Here is an 18,935-nt window from a genome sequence, read left to right as displayed (position 1 = left end):
GTCTCTCTCTTGCTCTCTCTCGCTCTCTCTCTGTCTCTCGCACTCTCTCGCTCTCTCTGTCTCTCTCGCTCTCTCTCTCGCTCTCTCTCGCTCTCTCTCGCTCTGTCTCTCGCTCTCTCTCTGTCTCTCTCTCGCTCTCTCTCTGTCTCTCTCTCGCGCTCTCTCGCTCTCTCTCTGTCTCTCTTGCTCTCTCTCGCTCTCTCTCTCTCGCTCTCGCTCTCGCTCTCTCACTGTCTCTCGCTCTCTCTTGCTCTCTCTCTCTGTCTCTCTCTCACTCTCTCTCTGTCTCTCTCTCTCTCTCGCTCTCTCTCTCGCTCTCTCTCTGTCTCTCTCGCTCTCTCTGTCTCTCTCTCGGTCTCTCTCGTTCTCTCGCTCTCTCTCGCTCTCTCTGTGTCTCTCTCTCGCTCTCTCTGTCTCTCTCTCTCTCGCTCTCTCTCTGTCTCTCTTGCTCTCTCTCCAACTCTCTCTCGCTCTCTCGCTCTCTCAATTCAATTCAATTCAATTCAAGGGGCTTTATTGGCATGGGTAACATGTGTTAACATTGCCAAAGCAAGTAAGGTAGACAATATCTCTCTCTGTCTCTCTCTCGCTCTCTCTCTGTCTCTCTCAATTCAATTCAACGGGCTTTATTGGCATGGAAAACGTGTTAACATTGCCAAAGCAAGTGGGGTAGATAATATACAAAAGTGAAATAAACAATACAAATTAACAGTAAACATTACACATACAGAAGTTTAAAAACAATAAAGGCATTACAAATGTCATATTATGTATACATACAGTGTTGTAACAATGTACAAATGGTTAAAGTACACTCTCTCTCTTGCTCTCTCTCTGTCTCTCTCTTGCTCTCTGTTTCTTTCTCTCTTTCTCTCTCTTTCATTCCCCCCAGGTTGGTTAGTTGGTGTTTAAGGGGATGCAGTGTCTGAACAGGATCCAGTCCATAGTGTTTGAGACAGCCTACAACACCAATGAGAACCTGCTCATCTGTTTCCCCACCGGGCCGGCAAGACCAACATCGCCATGCTGACAGTCCTCCATGAGATCAGACAGCACCTCCAACCTGGAGGGGTCATCAAAAAGCATGAGTTCAAGGTACCACTCAGCTGTGTGTGTGTGAGCGAGACATACAAACATACAGTAGAACACATGTATTATTGGTTGTCCTTATAAAGCCACCCCCCCCCCCATACACACACATGTTCTAATACACACACATTCTAACACCACACACCCAATGCCAGCCAGCGAGTATTGCCACTTTCTCATACAGTACATCTCCATTAAACTTTTCTTAATCTAAGTGGCCTGTTTCATATTTTTCAATAAATAGTGATTTATGCTGGTTGCCAGGGAACAAGTGATACTCTGCTGTACACTCATTTATCATGACCGTGACCTTTCACTTCCTCTCACTTTCTTTCTCTCTTTCTCCCCCTCCCTGCACACCGTTCTCCCTTTTCTCTATATATATTTATCTCCCTCCCTCTTTCTCTCTCTACTCTCCTACTCACTCCCTCTCTTCCCTCTATCTCTCTCCCTCCCTCTTTCTCTCTCTACTCTCCTACTCACTCCCTCTCTTCCCTCTATCTCTCTCCCTCCCTCTTTCTCTCTCTACTCTCCTACTCGCTCCCTCTCTTCCCTCTAACTCTCTCCCTCCCTCTTTCTCTCTCTACTCTCCTACTCGCTCCCTCTCTTCCCTCCATCTCTCTCTCCCTCCCTCTTTCTCTCTCTACTCTCCTACTCGCTCCCTCTCTTCCCTCAATTTCTCTCTCCATCCCTCTTTCTCTCTCCTCTCTCCTACTCGCTCCCTCCCTTCCCTCCATCTCTCTCTCCCTCCCTCTTTCTCTCTCTTCCCTCCTACTCGCTCCCTCTCTTCCCTCCATCTCTCTCCCTCCCTCTTTCTCTCTCTTCTCTCCTACTCACTCCCTCCCTTCCCTCCATCTCTCTCCCTCCCTCTTTCTCTCTCTTCTCTCCTACTTGCTCCCTCTCTTCCCTCCATCTCTCTCTCTCTCCCTCCCTCTGTAGCTCATATGAAGGCCCTGGCAGCAGAGATGACGAACTACTTCAGTAAGCGGTTGGAGCCACTGGGCATTGCTGTCAAAGAGCTCACTGGAGACATGCAGCTAACCAAAGGGGAGATTCTGCATACACAGGTACTGTACAAACACACACGGGTGCGCATGCACGCACACAGTTTCTGCGTAGGCTTTCCCTATGCTCAGTTGGTCCAGAGTAGAGTTGTGTTCTGCCTCACAACTGTTCTCTAGCGCCTCTCAGTGGTTGGCTCTCAGCTCGGCTCTCTGGATTACAGTAGCTCTGTACCCGCTACACACTGAGCATGTTTACTTGCACTAATAGATCGATATTAAACGGATTATGACAGTAGGTCGGTTATGGCAAATGTCATGTAAACACTTTACGTGGCGTTAGGACAAAATCATATTAAGCATACGCCGATTTAAACACCTGGTGTTCTGAACAATCTTTTGAATTATTAGGACATTAACTATTAACAACTTAATCAAAGTTATAGCAGTGTATTTTAAAATGATTTTGCAAGAGTAATGTGACTGTTTTTTGGCGGTAGTAGTGTAAGCTCACAGTCATTGGCGCAGTGGAAACTTTTGCTCTGGAGTGATGAATCACACTTCACCATCTGGCAGTCCGACGGATAAATCTGGATTTGGAGGATGCCAGGAGAACGCTAACTGCCCGAATGCAGTACCAACTCTAAAGTTTGGTGGAGGAGGAATATAATGGTCTGGGGCTATTTTTCATGGTTCGAGCTAGGGGCCTTAGTTCCATTAAGGGGAAATCTTAATGCTAAAGCTTAAAATGACATTCTAGATAATTCTGTGCTTCCAACTTTGTGGCAACAGTTTGGGGAAGGCCCTTTCCTGTCAGCATGACAATGTCCTATCAACACAAAGCGAGGTCCATACAGAAATGGTTTGACGAGATCGGTGTGGATGAACTTGACACAGAGCCCTGACCTCAACCCCATCGAACACCTTTGGGATGAACTGGAACGCCGACTGCGAGCCAGGCCTAATGCCCAACATCAGTGCCCGACTTCACTAATGCTTTTGTGGCTGTATGGAAGCAAGTCCCCGCAGCAATGTTACAACATCTAGTGGAAAGCCTTCCCAGGCAAGTGGAGGCTCTTATAGCAGCAAACTGGGGGACCAACTCCATATTAATGCCCATTATTTTGGAATGAGATGTTCGACAAGCAGGTGTCCACATTTTAATCAAGTAGTGTATGTTTGCATTCATCTATATGCCAACAGTGCTCAACAATTAATCATAACCATTATAGATAACTAATTGCCAAATTGCCTCATATAAACTCAGCAAGAAAAGAAACGTCTTCTCACTGTCAACTGCGTTTATTTTTAGAAAACTTAACATTTGTAAATATTTGTATGAACATAACAAGATTCAACAACTGAGACATAAACTGAATAAGTTCCACAGACATGTGACTAACAGAAATTTAATATTGTGTCCCTGAACAAAGGGGTGGTCAAAATCAAAAGTAGCAGTCAGTATCTGGTGTGGCCACCAGCTGCATTAAGTACTGCAGTGCATCTCCTCCTCATGGACTGCACCAGATTTGGAAATTCTTGCTGTGAGATGTTACCCCACTCTTCCACTAAGGCACCTGCAAGTTTCCAGACATTCATGGGGGGAATGGCCCTAGCCCTCACCCTCCGATCCAACAGGTTCCAGACATGCTCAATGGGATTGAGATCCGGGCTCTTCGCTGGCCGTGGCAGAACACTGACATTCCTGTCTTGCAGGAAATCATGCACAGAACGATCCCGCTCCAGAGTAAAGGCCTCAGTGTAACACTAATTCCTTCGACGATAAACGTGAATCCGACCATCACCCCTGGTGAGACAAAACCGCGACTCTTCATTGAAGAGCACTTTTTGCCAGTCCTGTCTGATCCAGCGACGGTGGGTTTGTGCCCATAGGCGACGTTGTTGCCAGTGATGTCTGGTGAGGACCTGCCTTACAACAAGCCTACAAGCCCTCTGTCCAGTCTCTCTCAGCCTATTGCGGACAGTCTGGGCGCTGATGGAGGGATTGTGCATTCCTGGTGTAACTCGGGCAGTTGTTGTTCCCATCCTATACCTGTCCCGCATGTGTGATGTTCGGATGTACCAATCCTGTGCAGGTGTTGTTAAACGTCAGCCACTGCGAGGACGATCAGATGTCCATCCTGGCTCCCGGAATCAGTAGAAAGGCCTCTTTAGTGTCCTAAGTTTTGCCTACCGTCTGTAAGCTGCTAGTGTCTTAACGACTGTTCCACAGGTGCATTTTCATTAATCGTTTGTGGTTCATTGAACTAGCATAGGAAACAGTGTTTAATCCCTTTACAATGAAGATAGCCTAGGCCAGGTATGCCAATATGGGTTCCCCCAGGGGAATGCGCAATGCCGTCGGTGATATGCCAAATTAAAATGTGTTTCACACTTTTTCATGTAGTCCAGTTATATTTTCCAACAGGCTATACATTTGGGTGAGGTTTTTTTCTCACCTGAGTAGCCTCGTTTCACTGCCAAAAATAAAATGAAACCGTCTTGTGTTCAGCGAAATCACAACACAATGTCAAATACAGGTAGCCTAGTCAAATAATTAACATCCAATCACATTAACCGTTACTCTCTAGCGGGAAACCTTCACTCTTGCGCAGTTAGAAACGAAACATAAGAATTTGAAAAATAAAACACTGGAGTTTTTTGAGCGAGAATAAAGATGACTTTTGAGTAGTAAGACATTTATAAAAGCAACAGATACCGTTAATAAGAAGGGGCTAGAAGCGTCTTATTTGATGAGCTACCGAGTGGCCAGGAGAGGCAAGCCCCATACTATTGTGGAGGACTTAATTCTTCCTGCTGCTGCGGATATGGCTGGGACAATGCTGGGGGAAAAGACAAAAAACTATACAGCCAATTGCTTCATCAAACAACGCTGTTTCACGACGCATCGGTGACATGGCAGGAGATGTTTTGAAACAATTACTGCTTCACATACAAGCCAGTGAATGCTATGCGTTACAGCTGGATGAGTCAACAGATATGGCGGGAATGGCACAGCTCCTGGTATATGTCCTTTACGTTTATGGGGCATCAGTTCAGGAAAACATCCTCTTCTGCAAACCACTGGAAACCAGGACAACAGGAGAGGATATTTTTAAAGTACTGGACAGCTTTGTGACATCAAATGGATTTTGGTGGTCAAGATGTGTTGGTATCTGTACTGATGGCGCAAAAGCCATGACGGGGAGACAAAGTGGAGTGGTGACGCGCATGCAAGCAGTTTCTCCTGACGCCACTTGGGTACACTGCTATAACCACTGAGAGGCTCTTGCTGCCAATGGAATGCCTGTCCACTTGAAAGACGTTTTGGACACTACAGTGAAAATGGTTAACTTTGTTAAAGCAAGGTCCCTGATCTCTTGTGTATTTTCTGCATTATGCATTGATATGGGCCGCTTTTACAACATACAGAAGTGTGTTGGTTATCAAGGGGAAAAGTATTGACACATTTTGTTTTAGCTGCGAGACTCGCTTAAAGTTGTCTTTAACTGACCATAATTTTCACTTGTCTGACTGCTTGCATGATGACAAATTTCTCACACTATTGGTCTATCTGGGTGATGTTTTTTCTTGCCTGAATGATCTGAGCCTAGGATTACAGGGACTCTCCAACTATATTTAATGTGCGGGACAAAATTGAGGCTATGATTAAGAAGTTGGAGCAATTATCTGTATGCATTAACAAGGACAACACACGTCTTTCCATCATTGTATGATTTTTTGTGTGTGCAAATGAACTCAAGCTTACGGACAATGTGAAATGTGATATAGTGAAGCACTTGAGTTGGGTGTGAAATTATGCAGGTACCCGAAATGATGACACAAACAACTGGATTCGTTATCCCTTTCATACCCTGCCTCCAGTCCACTTACCGATATCTGAATAAGAGAGCCTCATCAAAATTGTAACAAGCGGTTCTGTGAAAATGTTATTTAACCTCTCTGGCCCACCCGACACGCTAGCGTCCCACCTTGCCAACAATAAATGCAAATGTGCTACGCCAAATGCTAATAGCACTCGTTAAAACTCAAACGTTCATTAAAACTCACATGCAGGGTACTCAATTCAAGCTACACTCGTTGTGATTCTAGCCGATGAGTCAGATTTGTAAAATGCTTTTCGGCGAAAGCATGAGAAGCTATTATCTGATAGCATGCAACACCCCGAAATACCAGAAGGGGACGTAAACAAAGGAATTAGCGTAGCCGGCGCTACACAAATGCAGAAATAAAATATAAAACATTCATTACCTTTGACGAGCTTCTTTGTTGGCACTCCTATATGTCCCATAAACATCACAATTGGGTCTTTTTTTCGATTAAATCGGTCCTTGTATACCCAAAATGTCCATTTATGAAGACCGTCAGATCCAGGAAAAACACCGTTTTTAAACGCAACGTTATTTTTTTAAATTAAAAAAGTTGCCTATAAACTTTGACAAAACACTTCAAACTACTTCTGTAATCCAACTTTAGGTATTAGTAAACGTTAATAAACGATCAAATTGATCACGGAGCGATCTGTATTCAATAGGCACAAGTTTGGAGAACGTAGCCAGCTTCCGGTTCCGGTTCCATTTTTCACAGCTGTGGACCTGAAAACCGGATGTGGCTATTACTCAGATGACCAAGGATTTAGTTGAATCGAAATCACAACACTGGCGACATCGTGTGGAAGCTGTAGGAACTGTAATCCCACCCTTAAGTATTTTTCCTTCCAATAGACAATACATAGACTGGCGGATTGATTTTTTTCTCCGTCGATTTTATAGTCACAGACACCATTGAACCAGTTCTAGAAACTTCAGAGTGTTTTCTATGCACACATACTAATCATATGCATATACTATGTTCCTGGCATGAGTAGCAGGACGTTGAAAAGTTGCGCTATTTTTAACAGAATGTTGAAAAAAGTAGCCCGATCTCTAAGAGGTAATCAGAAGCCACTGCCAGATTTCTGGATAGGGCTGCGCTCAGAGTTTCTTGCCTTGGCAAATCACTCTGTTAAGACACTGATGCCCTTTGCAACCACGTACCTATGTGAGAGTGGATTCTCGGCCCTCACTAGCATGAAAACGAAATACAAGCACAGACTGTGTGGGGAAAATTATTTAAGACTGCGACTCTCTCCAATACAACCCAACATTGCGGAGTTATGTGCATCCTTTCAAGCACACCCTTTAATCTGTGGTGAATTTTCGATCAACAAATAAGGTTTTATATGTAAGATGGTTAAATAAAGAGCAAAATTATTGATTATTATATTATTATTTGTGCCCTGAGCAACAAAGTCATTAACCCCGCCCATTTCTAAACCTATCCTTTAAACCTAACCTTAACCACACTGCTAACCTTATGCCTAACCCTAACCTTAAATTATGACCAAAAAAATAAGTGTTTGAATTTTTTTACAATATAGCCAATTTTGACTTTTTGGCTGTTGTAACAAGTGACAACCGTAAAGTAGCCTAAACGGAATTTAGACGGGACGCAATTATTCCAAAACTGCATCTCGTTGTTGGAACACACATTTCCTATTCTTAAGTCAACCAGTACATTTTTTATTTGTAATAAAACAGTCGTCATTTGGCATGGAATGTAGCTTGTGTATCTCATCAGTTAGATCTGTTTTTATAGGCATTTATTTTTGTAGGCCTAATGGCACGTGTGTGTAGAGGGAGCAGTCGCAAAGCAATTGATTGAGTGAGACACGGAGGGAAAAGGGAATTTAGGGAGAACTGTTTGATGCTTGGCTTGGTTTCTCTTTTGTTATGCTCCACAAATGCTCATATGCAAATCGGATACTAGTGTCAAAGCAAATGAACATTGTGTAGTGTATTTGGCTATGCTGGATTAATTGCTAAAACATGCTATTCTATAAAATAATTTATCCGTAATTAATATCACCTGATTGAGCTAATCATGTAAATGTAATTAACTAGAGAGTCGGGCACCACAAAATAATATTTATAGAGCTGTTACCTTCCGAATAAACTCTTAAAGATCTAGTAATATTTTACATCAATAGCAGTCAATATCAATCGTCATCTTACTTCAGTCTCATAATCTGAAAGTTGTACATTCTTGGTTATCTGCAAGAACCCTGGCTAACAAGTTGAATCAACAATACAAAATGGGGTTTAATTATTTATTTACTAAATACCTAACTAATCACACAGAATTCACATACACTGTCAGGACCAGGTTACGAACCTGGGTCTCCGGAGTGAGAAACAGTCACTTAACCAACTGAGCCACAGATAGTCAGCAGAACCCAGAAGATGAGGCAGACACAGCAGTACTTAAGACGGTGTATTTAATAAAGTAAAAAGGAGAAGTCCTTCAATACAAAAAATGGCAAATCCAAAAGGTGGTAGGAATAGCACAAAAAAGCCTCAAGAGATACTCGAAAACAAAAACAGAATTCCACAAGAGCATCCACCGGAATTGACAAGAATACACAGAACACTAGGGCTGGGTGCTAACATACAAACACAGAGCACAGAACTGAGGGAAACTAAGGGTTTAAATACAATCAGGGGAAACGAGGCACAGGTGCAAATAATAATGGGGAACAAGGGAAAAAACATAAGGTCAAAAAGCACAATGGGGGCATCTAGTGACCAAAACCCGGAACAACCCTGGCCAAATCCTGACATACACATAATTAAATCATAACTTGATTACAAATTACGTCATAAAGGAAAACGTCTCTGGCGGGCGGAACAGATATGACAGCTTGTTACACAAAGGAAAAGGGGCTGGGTTGAGTGAAAGAGTGGGAGACTGGGGAACAAAGGGAAGAAGCTGTGCTATCATAAATACAGTATCTAATGCATTCTAAATTACCGCCCATTTGGAAAAGGAAAATGCAATAAATATTTACTCTGAGCTGCGCTTCAGTAGGTTGGAGGTAAATGGAAGACCGTGTGGCCAAACCGAGTCCTCTGTCCTTTGAAGAATGTCTTTGGTGGTCACTTGGATAAGTTGTAGTCACGTCATTGTGTGGTAGATGGGATACTCTGTCTGTTCCTTCCTAACCAGCGTTTGCAGCTGCGGTCGCTAACTCAACGGCTAGGAGGTATCCCTTCTGTCGTGAATAAGAGTTCAAAGTTCATACTATTCGCAACCAAAACTCATGCTGATGTTGGCTTCATTCTGTAGTTTTTTTCTGAACCATTCTGACAAAGGACCGTCATCCTACCTCATTGGAACAGAAAGTTATGTTGTCGTCAAGGGCTTATATAGGAAGGGACAGGAGGGTGTGTTTGAAAAGTTTTATAGCCCTTGTTCCTTCACAGGGGAGGGCCACTGATTGAGCAGCCCTATTTTATGAAAATCCGAATCTCACATTTTAGAAGCTAAAATCACATTTTATCCCATCACAAATAATTCAATATTCAAACATTTAAATTGAACAACAATTCCATGTGAATCTGAATACTCTGATGTGTAGACTTTCCACTGTAAAGTTTATGTCATCTTATCATTGATGAGAATGTCTCAGATGACAACCGAACTGACATCATATTCATTAAGTACCACCGCATATGTTCAATTGTTCAGATTACCAGAATATAGTTCATTTCCCCCCACATTCTGACGTTCCCAGAATCTCTATGTTAACCAAGGGTTTTGCAAATGTAACCTCAGTAGGGTAGAGAGGAAAAAGGGGAGAAGAGGTATTTATGACTGTCATAAACCAACCCCCCAGGACAACGTCATGACAATTGTCTTCAAAGTAAAACTTAGACCAAATACACTGAACAAAAATGTAAACGCAATATGCAACAATTTCAGAGATTTTACTGAGTTAAAGTTCATATAAAGAAATCAGTCAATTGAAATAAATGCATTAGGCCATAATCTAGGTATTTGAAATGACTAGGAATACACGTGACTCGTTTCAGGGAACTAGGCGTATTTCACGGGTCAATAACATTTGAACGTAAACTTTTGTACGTTTTCAAACGGCATTTTTTGGCAGAAATGCCTTCTGAAACGTGAATTTTCATGTTCCTTAATAACAAACTTGAAAGCCATCTCTAAGTACAAATAAAATGCTTAAATTACTAGCCTAGTTGGTTTCACAACAGAAAAGATAGCAACTTTGCCGACAACCATGATTGGCTGAGATTATAAGTGGGCTGGACATGCAGAGAGATGTTTTCAGATGAATCCGCCATATAGCACGTTTCTGTCTATTTGAGCTGGTCAGTATGTGTAGGTAATCCTGTCTAACGCAGCTTTAAAAAAAAATATTGTGTAGTAGAACTGTATGAATTTTCTAATTTCTGTAGGACCGAGTTTTGAAATCACTGGAATTAGAATATGATAACTAAGGAGATGGAGAAAACACCTGTCTCCAGATTACATCTTCAAACTATGGGCAACCATGGCATTCGTGACAGGGAGAAGCATCCACCAATGATGTATACTGGAAAGGTAGTCTAGCTAGCACACATTTCTAATTTTGACAAAGTCGTTTTCAATTCAAATTAGTGTACTGTTAGCTAGCTAACGTTACGTGTATGTTCTTACTATTCATATCTCAGAGCCATTTGTTTGCTAGTTATAGCCTAATGTTAGCTAGCTAACATTGAACCTGTTTGGTTTGCTATCTGCTCATGCAGGGTAGCTACCTACCTCATGCAGGGTAGTAACGTCATGAGTTGGGATTATGGTTCATTGTTTACCTAGCTAGCTACATGTCTTAACAAAAGACTCCATTATGCAAGTAACCTTTTCAATAGAATGTCACTGTGACAACTGATGATAGACGTAGCTGGTAAATTTGCTCTGGCTATCTACTCCGATTTCAGTCACTCTCATCTGAGTGTGCCAGAGTGCAGAATTCTCAACACCCGTTGAATATGGGCAGTGTCAGATAACATAAAAACAGCCTAACCAGCTCTGCTAGGGTGAGTAAAATGGTCTGAGAGCTGTTCTCTCATCTGGAAGTAGCTAGCAAGGTAGCCAATGTTTGCCAGTTAGCTTGGGTGCTTGACTGCTGTTTTTAGGACAGAATGCTCGGCTTAATCCTTAAAGGAGATGGGTGGGGCTGAAGCTTAAGAGGGTGTGAACGATGCTGAATGGGTGTAGATAAAGAAGAGCTCTCCTGTAGGTACCAAAACATTCAAAGGCCATTTTCTCAAAAGTGAGGTTGCAAGTTTATCAACTTTCAAAGCAGAATTACTTTCCCATTGTTCCTCAAATGCAGTGTATGATATACCATTTTGTAGGGACGTGGATCAGAAAACCAGTCAGTATCTGGTGTTAACACCATTTGCCTCATGCAGTTCGACACATCTCCTTCACATAGAGTTGATCAGGCTGTTGATTATGGCCTTTGGAATGTTGTTCTACTCCTCTTCAATGGCTGTGCGAAGTTGCTGGATATTGGCGGAAACTGGAACACGTTGTCGTACGCGTGTCTGGTGAATATGCAGGCCATGGAAGAACTAGGACATTTTCAGCTTACAGGAATTGTGTACAGATCTGCCCACTGAAGTCGGTTACAACGCCGAACTGCAGCCAGGTCAAGACCCTAGTGAGGACAACGAGCATGCAGATGAGCTTCCCTGAGACGTTTTCTGACCGTTTGTGCAGAAATTCTTTGGCTGTGAACACCCAGTTTCATCAGCTGTCCGGGTGGCTGTTCTCAGACGATCCCGCAGGTGAAGAAGCTTGACGATGAAGTCCTGGGCTGGTGTGGTCTGTGGCTGTGAGGCCTGTTGGGCGTAATGCCAAATTAGCTAAAACGACATTGGAGGCGGCTTGTAGTAGAGACATGGACATTCTGGCAACATCTCTGGTGGATATTCCTAATGTCAGCATGCCAATTGCACGCTCCCTCAACTTGCCATCTGTGGCATTACGTTGTGTGACAAAATCACACATTTTAGAGTGACATTTCATTTATTCTTTTTACAATTTTATTTACAGTTGAAGTTGGAAGTTTACATACACCTTAGCCAAGGACATTTAAACTCAGTTTTTCATGATTCCTGACATTTAATCCTAGTACAAATTCCCTATTTTTGGTCAGTTAGGATCACCACTTTATTTTAAGAATGTGAAATGGCGGAATAATAGTAGTTTTCTTTAAGATTTCATTTCTTTCATCATATTCCATGTGGGTCAGAAGTTTAAAAACACTCAATTAGTATTTGGTAGCATTGCCTTTAAATGGTTTAACTTGGGTCAAATGTTTCAGGTAGCCTTTCACAAGCTTCCCACAATAAGTTGGGCGAACTTTGGCTCATTCCTCCTGACAGAGCTGGTGTAACTGAGTTAGGTTTGCAGGCCTCCTTGCTCGCACACGCTTTTTCAGTTCTGCCCACAAAGGTTCTATAGGATTGAGGTCAGGGCTTTGTGATGTCCACTCCAATGCCTTGACTTTGTTGCCCTTAAGCCATTTTGCCACAACTTTGGAAGTATGCTTGGGGTCATTGTTGTTGTCCAGACCCATTTGCGACCAAACTTCCTGACTGATGTCTTGAGATGTTGCTTCAATATATCCACATACGTTTCCTCCCTCATGATGCCATCTATTTTGTGAAGTGCACCAGTCCCTCTTGCAGCAAAGCACTCCCACAATATGATGCTGTCAACCCCGTGCTTCACGTTTGGGATGGTATTCTTCGGCTTGCAAGCCTCCCCCTTTTTTTCATCCAAACATAACAATGGTCATTATGGCCAAACAGTTCTATTTTTGTTTCATCAGACCAGAGGACATTTCACCAAAAAGTAAGATCTTTGTCCCCATATGCAGTTGCAAACCGTAGTCTGGCTTTTTTTATGGAGGTTTTGGAGCAGTGGCTTCTTCCTTGCTGAGCGGCCTTTCAGGGAGTGTCTATATAGGACTCGTTTTACTGTGGATATAGATACTTTTGTATCTGTTTCCTTCAGCATCTTCACAAGGTCCTTTGCTGCTGTTCATTGATTGATTTGCACTTTTCGCACCAAAGTACGTTCATCTCTAGGAGACAGAACGCATCTCCTTCCTGAGCAGTATGGCAGCTGCGTGGTCCCATGGTGTTTATACTTGCGTACTGTTTGTACAAATGAACGTGGTACTTGCAGGCATTTGGAAATTGCTCCCAAGGATGAACCAGACTTGTGGAGGTCTACAATTTATTTTCTGAGGTCTTGTCTGATTTCTTTTGATTTTCCCATGATGTCAAGCAAAGAGGCACTGAGTTTGAAGGTAGACCTTGAAAAACATCCACAGGTACACCTCCAATTGACTCAAATGAAGTCAATTAGCCTGTCAGAAGTTTCCCACTGGAATTGTGATACACTGAATTATAAGTGAAATAATCTGTCTGTAAACAATTGTTGGAAAAATTACTTGTCATGCACAAAGTAGATGTCCTAACCGACTTGCCAAAACTATAGTTTGTTAACAATTAATGTGTGGTGTGGTTGAAAAACGAGTTTTAATGACTCCAACTTAAATGTATGTTAACTTCTGACTTCAACTGTAACTTGGCAAGTCCCCAGTACAAGGTGCACCTGTGTAATGATCTTGCTGTTTAATCATCTTCTTGATATGCCACACCTGTCGTGCTGTTGTTGTCATCTTAGGTCTCTCTTTATGTAGTGTTGTGTTGTCTCTTGTCGTGATGTTTGTTTTGTCCTATTTTTATTTATTTTTTATTCCAGCCACAGGAGGCCTTTTGCCTCTTGGTAGGCCTTCAATAAGAATTTGTTCTTAACTGGCTTGCCTCGTTAAATAAAATAAATTAAAACATGTCAGGTAATTGGATAATCTTTGTAAAGTCGGTTTTACAGTTTTGGGGAAAAAAAATTGTAATCTCTTGTTCAAGATTGCGTTTTGACGTCCTTTCAAGTATTCATGTAACCGTACCCACTGTAGTGCCAACCACAGACACACACAGAGACTATAGTGCCAACATCAACTATACTGTTCTGGCTCAGATCTCTTTCTGTACAATGTCCATTGTAAACAGGCTAGCCCAGCACAGCTTGGCTCTGTTTGGCTCGATAGGCTCAGTATGTGAAAAGGGCATCTGTCATAGCAGCTTATGGCTGTATAGAGTAGCAGGGTTTACAAAGCAGAGGGAGATAACAGGAGAGAGTCTATTGTTGATGTTGTCTATCTGGGACAGAGATCCACACGGCCAATGCCCATGTCTGGGACAGAGATCCACAGGGCCAATGCCCATGTCTTGGACAGAGATCCACAGGGCCAATGCCCATGTCTGGGACTGAGATCCACAGGGCCAATGCCCATGTCTGGGACTGAGATCCACAGGGCCAATGCCCATGTCTGGGACAGAGATCCACAGGGCCAATGCCCATGTCTGGGACTGAGATCCTCAGGGCCAATGCCCATGTCTGGGACAGAGATCCACAGGGCCAATGCCCATGTCTGGGACAGAGATCCACAGGGCCAATGCCCATGTCTGGGACAGAGATCCACAGGGCCAATGCCCATGTCTGGGACTGAGATCCACAGGGCCAATGCCAGTGTCTGGGACAGAGATCCACAGGGCCAATGTCCGTGTTTGGGACAGAGATCCACAGGGCCAATGCCCGTGTTTGGGACAGAGATCCACACGGCCAATACCAGTGTCTGGGACAGAGATCCACACTGCCAATGACAGTGTCTGGGACAGATCCACACGGCCAATGACAGTGTCAGGGACAGATCCACACGGCCAATACCAGTGTCTGGGACAGAGATCCACAGGGCCAATACCAGTGTCTGGGACAGAGATCCACACGGCCAATGGCAGTGTCTGGGACAGATCCACACGGCCAATACCAGTGTCTAGGACAGAGATCCACAGGGCCAATAACAGTGTCTGGGACAGAGATCCGCAGGACCTACAACTGCGCTTTACAGCTGGTCTCCTCACACTGTACTTTGGGCTCAGTTAGGGTCAGGTCACAACACAGACTTCAGTCATACATCTGGAGTCATACATCTGGCATTCTGCAGTGAAGAGTAGGAGATAATAGTGTCTGTGAATCACATGGAAACGTACACAATTGCAGTATATGTTCTCCCCACTGTATATGGGTCCATTTGGTTCCATTTTCTACATACTTTCTGTTTGTAGTCTAAGTTTACGCTTAAAGGGTTTTTCCATCCCGAAAGTTATATACAGTGGGGAGTACAAGAATTTGATACACTGCCAATTTTGCAGGTTTTCCTACTTACAAAGCATGTAGAGGTCTGCAAAATCGGCAGTGTATCAAATACTTGTTCTCCCCACTGTATATATATATATATATATATATATATATATTTTTTTATTTATTAACTGTTAGGACTTAAACGACCCAAACGGCCCAAGGCTTACAATGGCTGAGAGGTCAGTATGTGGCTACTTGGTTGACATTATTTTAGGAGGGTTTGTGTGTGTTCTTTTGGTCTCCATATCTTATCTCTTTCTCTCCCTCGTCTATACTACCCCCCTCTCCATGTTCCTGATTCCTTGTTCTCGGCAGCCTTAGTTGTATTTGCCATGGTGACTGCAGTTGGTAGTACTGTAAAATACCAAATTCATATCCTGTTTATTGTCCACTGTATTTGTGCCCTTGAAGATAGTGCTTATATTTTAATGCGGGGGGGAGGAGATGCTTTCAACATTACCCAGCAGTACTTTAGTCAACCCCTTTTAAAGTGCTCTCCCAATTTAAAGTGCTCTCCCAATTCAAAGTGTTCAAATAAGAGCCCAATGCTAGTTACAAAGGCTACTCTGTTTTCTCCAATTAACAGGATGGCTGGATATATTGGAAATGTGATTGGCATGAGTTGAGACTAACTCATATTTGAAATGCGTCCGTGGTCAGGTTTAACTTGCCACTCTCAAAATGAAGATGACGAATATAATGTTGTTATTGAGTAACTAAACCAATTAGAATGCCACTTGTTATGCTCGTAGTGACATAACCAATCAGATGTTTTCTTTCAATTAAAATGATTAGTCAATTGTCCAATCCGATTTCCAATTGTAACAGCTCCCCAGCAAATCAACCAATTAGGTTGTTTGCCTCAGTGAGTGGCCTGTAAATGAGTTTGTTCATGTCTTTAATGTATTTGTCAATACCTCTGTTAACCAGGTGTGTATTCTGTCAATTGTAAAATCATTCATATTTCCTGCTACTTCTCCCTTGTTTTATATTCATTTCATTAAGTATATATTTTCATAATTAGTCATTATTTTCCCCAAAGCATTTGACTGTATGTGTGAGTCAACGTTGCGCGTGTGAAACAGAATGTAGAAAAGGAGGATGAATGGGATTTGTGAAGGATGTAGGCTAAACTCCTTCCCATCTAGTGAGCCCCTCACTGATGGAGGGGGTGAGAGGTGGGGGAGAGGTAGACAGAGAGAGGAAGGACTAGGCTGAAGAGGTTGCCAAGAACAAACATATCTAGCAAATCCAAAAGAGGATAGTAAGAGCTTAGACTTTAGAGGTTCATAAACCTCCTGGTACTTAAGGATGGTGAGATGAAAGCAGAGAGAGAGACCGAGCGAGAGAGAGCGAGACATCGAGGGGGAGAGATGTGAATCTTGAGAAATTAGGTCAATACCAGTTAATCTGGAGGTGTGTGTGTGTGTGTGTGTCCGTGCATGTGTGCGTGCGTGCGTTTGTTTCCTTGTGAGAGAGAGGGCACACACACACTTTTAATGAGGATGGACTGGCAGAGGCTCAACAATATTATCCTTACCCCCTGCATACTCCCACCAACCAGCCTTGCTTCTCTATCTACCCAGACTGTAGAGCTTTGGATGAAATACAATTTCATGAAATGACATTCTGTTTCTGCTAGTGTGGAGTAAGTGTATAGTAAGTGTATTAAAACTCCATTAACTCCATTAAAGTTCACAGGTACTATAAAGTTAGCTCTCTGGAGACCTCAGGGTAAACAAGCAGGATTTATTTACATGATCCTCATACATTTTTGTAATCTGAAACAACTTTCTAACAGACCTTTATCCCCTCCCACAGACATATCACACCAGTGTTTGTTTCTCACTGTTTGCTTATGTGTGAAATCATTGCTGTAGTTCGATACAGAGAAGATTAGCATTCCTACAATATTATTCTGTTGAAATTGAATTTGATCTCTGAGAAATGAAGCTAATTGATAACTTACTTTATATGTACATACTGTATTCTCCTCAGCTCATCCTACATAATTACTGCTGTACATCCACTGCATGTTTTTAATGGGAGTTATGTATATATATATATATATATATATATATATATATATATATATATATATATATATATATATATATATATATATATATACGCACACACAGATACATTTGTAGCCTTGACAAGCTATTAGTTGTTCACTTACAGTATGAAGGCAGTGAAACAATTCTACCTTCTTACCTTTCCCTCCTCGCAAACCCCCTCTCTCTCTCTGGCACCGATAGTTACCATGGTAACAGTCAATGGGCTTGGAGTGGCTGCTGGCTGGCACACATGCCAGTGTGCGGGTGGGTGGGTGAATGGGCAGTGGGCGTGCTGGTTCTCCTAGTCCCTCAGTCCAGAGAGTAAATATTAACTTAATGACAGAGTGGCCCCCTTGTGCTCTGCTCCACAGACAGAAAGACATGCACCCACAGACAGACAGACCGTCAGACAGTCAGTCAGACAGGTAATTAGTAGATAAGTGGTAGTGTGGGAAGACCTCGCCATGCCCCTTGGTTCCACATGGCTGCACACATCACTGTTACCACGCTGGGTAGAGCTCCCCTTGTTAAACATGGAGCTGGGGCTGAGTCACATTACATAGCAATATAGGGTCGGTTTCTCAGACACACATTAGGCGTAGTCCTAGACTAAAATGCTCTTTCAATGGGGATTCTCCATTCAGTATGATTTTTGTTCAGGGCTTAATCCGTGTTCAAGAAAACCGCTCCGTGTGTTCCAGAATTGTTCTGATCCACTGGGTGCACGTTGGGTAGAGCCCCACTCATCCTATGGCTGGGTCTGACCACCACAGACGAGCTGCAACTTGCACATCAGAACAGTTCTAGGACACTATTTCTACGTGATCATCATGGAACGTTGATTTGAATGTGGATGTCCATTCTAGTAATTGTAAATGTTCTATAATGGAAGCCCACTTTGACACAGGTCTTTATCCGCCCCATTGTGTTCCTGGACTGCACTCTCTTCTATTTCACCAATGCTGCATATTCACAAATATTGTGTTTTTTCTAGGGGAAGGTTTTTGCAGCACTAAGATTAATCCGTGGGAGTCTGTCCAACCATGAATATTAAACACTTAGCAGCCAGTCATAGAAATAAATAACGAGATCAATATCAATGTTATTAAAAACAACTCAAAGAAAATAATGGGTGTTTCCTGTTAAGTCAAATGGCGTCTTGTCATTGTTTTTGTTGTGTAATTAAAGAAAGCACTGTGGCCTGCTAGTCGTTGGTTTGGAAGCCAGAGCTTTCATTTAGATGAACCTGCAGCCTAATTAAGACAGCCTTCTCTCCTATCTGCTAGCACTGTGCCAGTCTCTAATGGCAATGTGTGCGTGGTCGTTTTCTCTCTGCCAGCACTGTGCCAGTCTCTAATGGCAATGTGTGTGCGTGCATGGAAATGTATGTGTGCGTGCATGGAAATGTATGTGTGCGTGCATGGACATGTATGTGTGCATGCATGGCAGTTGCCTCTCTGCTAGGAAGGAGCGCCAGTCTGGCCAGATGGATTTGAATGCAAACTAGAGTCTAATGAAATGATTTTACAAAAAGTGTCACACACACACACACACACACCGATGGGTTGGCAAATAGCTTGCACACCATTCATTATGC

General features: G+C 42.8%; 1 pseudogene; it reads left to right on the top strand.

Annotated features, from left to right (window-relative positions):
- LOC135519719 (activating signal cointegrator 1 complex subunit 3-like) overlaps positions 1–18,935 on the top strand; it is a 223,170-nt pseudogene that overhangs the window by 104,682 nt on the left and 99,553 nt on the right.

This window comes from Oncorhynchus masou, chromosome 29 (genome assembly GCF_036934945.1).
Source record: "Oncorhynchus masou masou isolate Uvic2021 chromosome 29, UVic_Omas_1.1, whole genome shotgun sequence".
NCBI classification, from domain to species: domain Eukaryota; kingdom Metazoa; phylum Chordata; class Actinopteri; order Salmoniformes; family Salmonidae; genus Oncorhynchus; species Oncorhynchus masou.
This window is presented reverse-complemented; position numbering and strand designations above follow the sequence as displayed.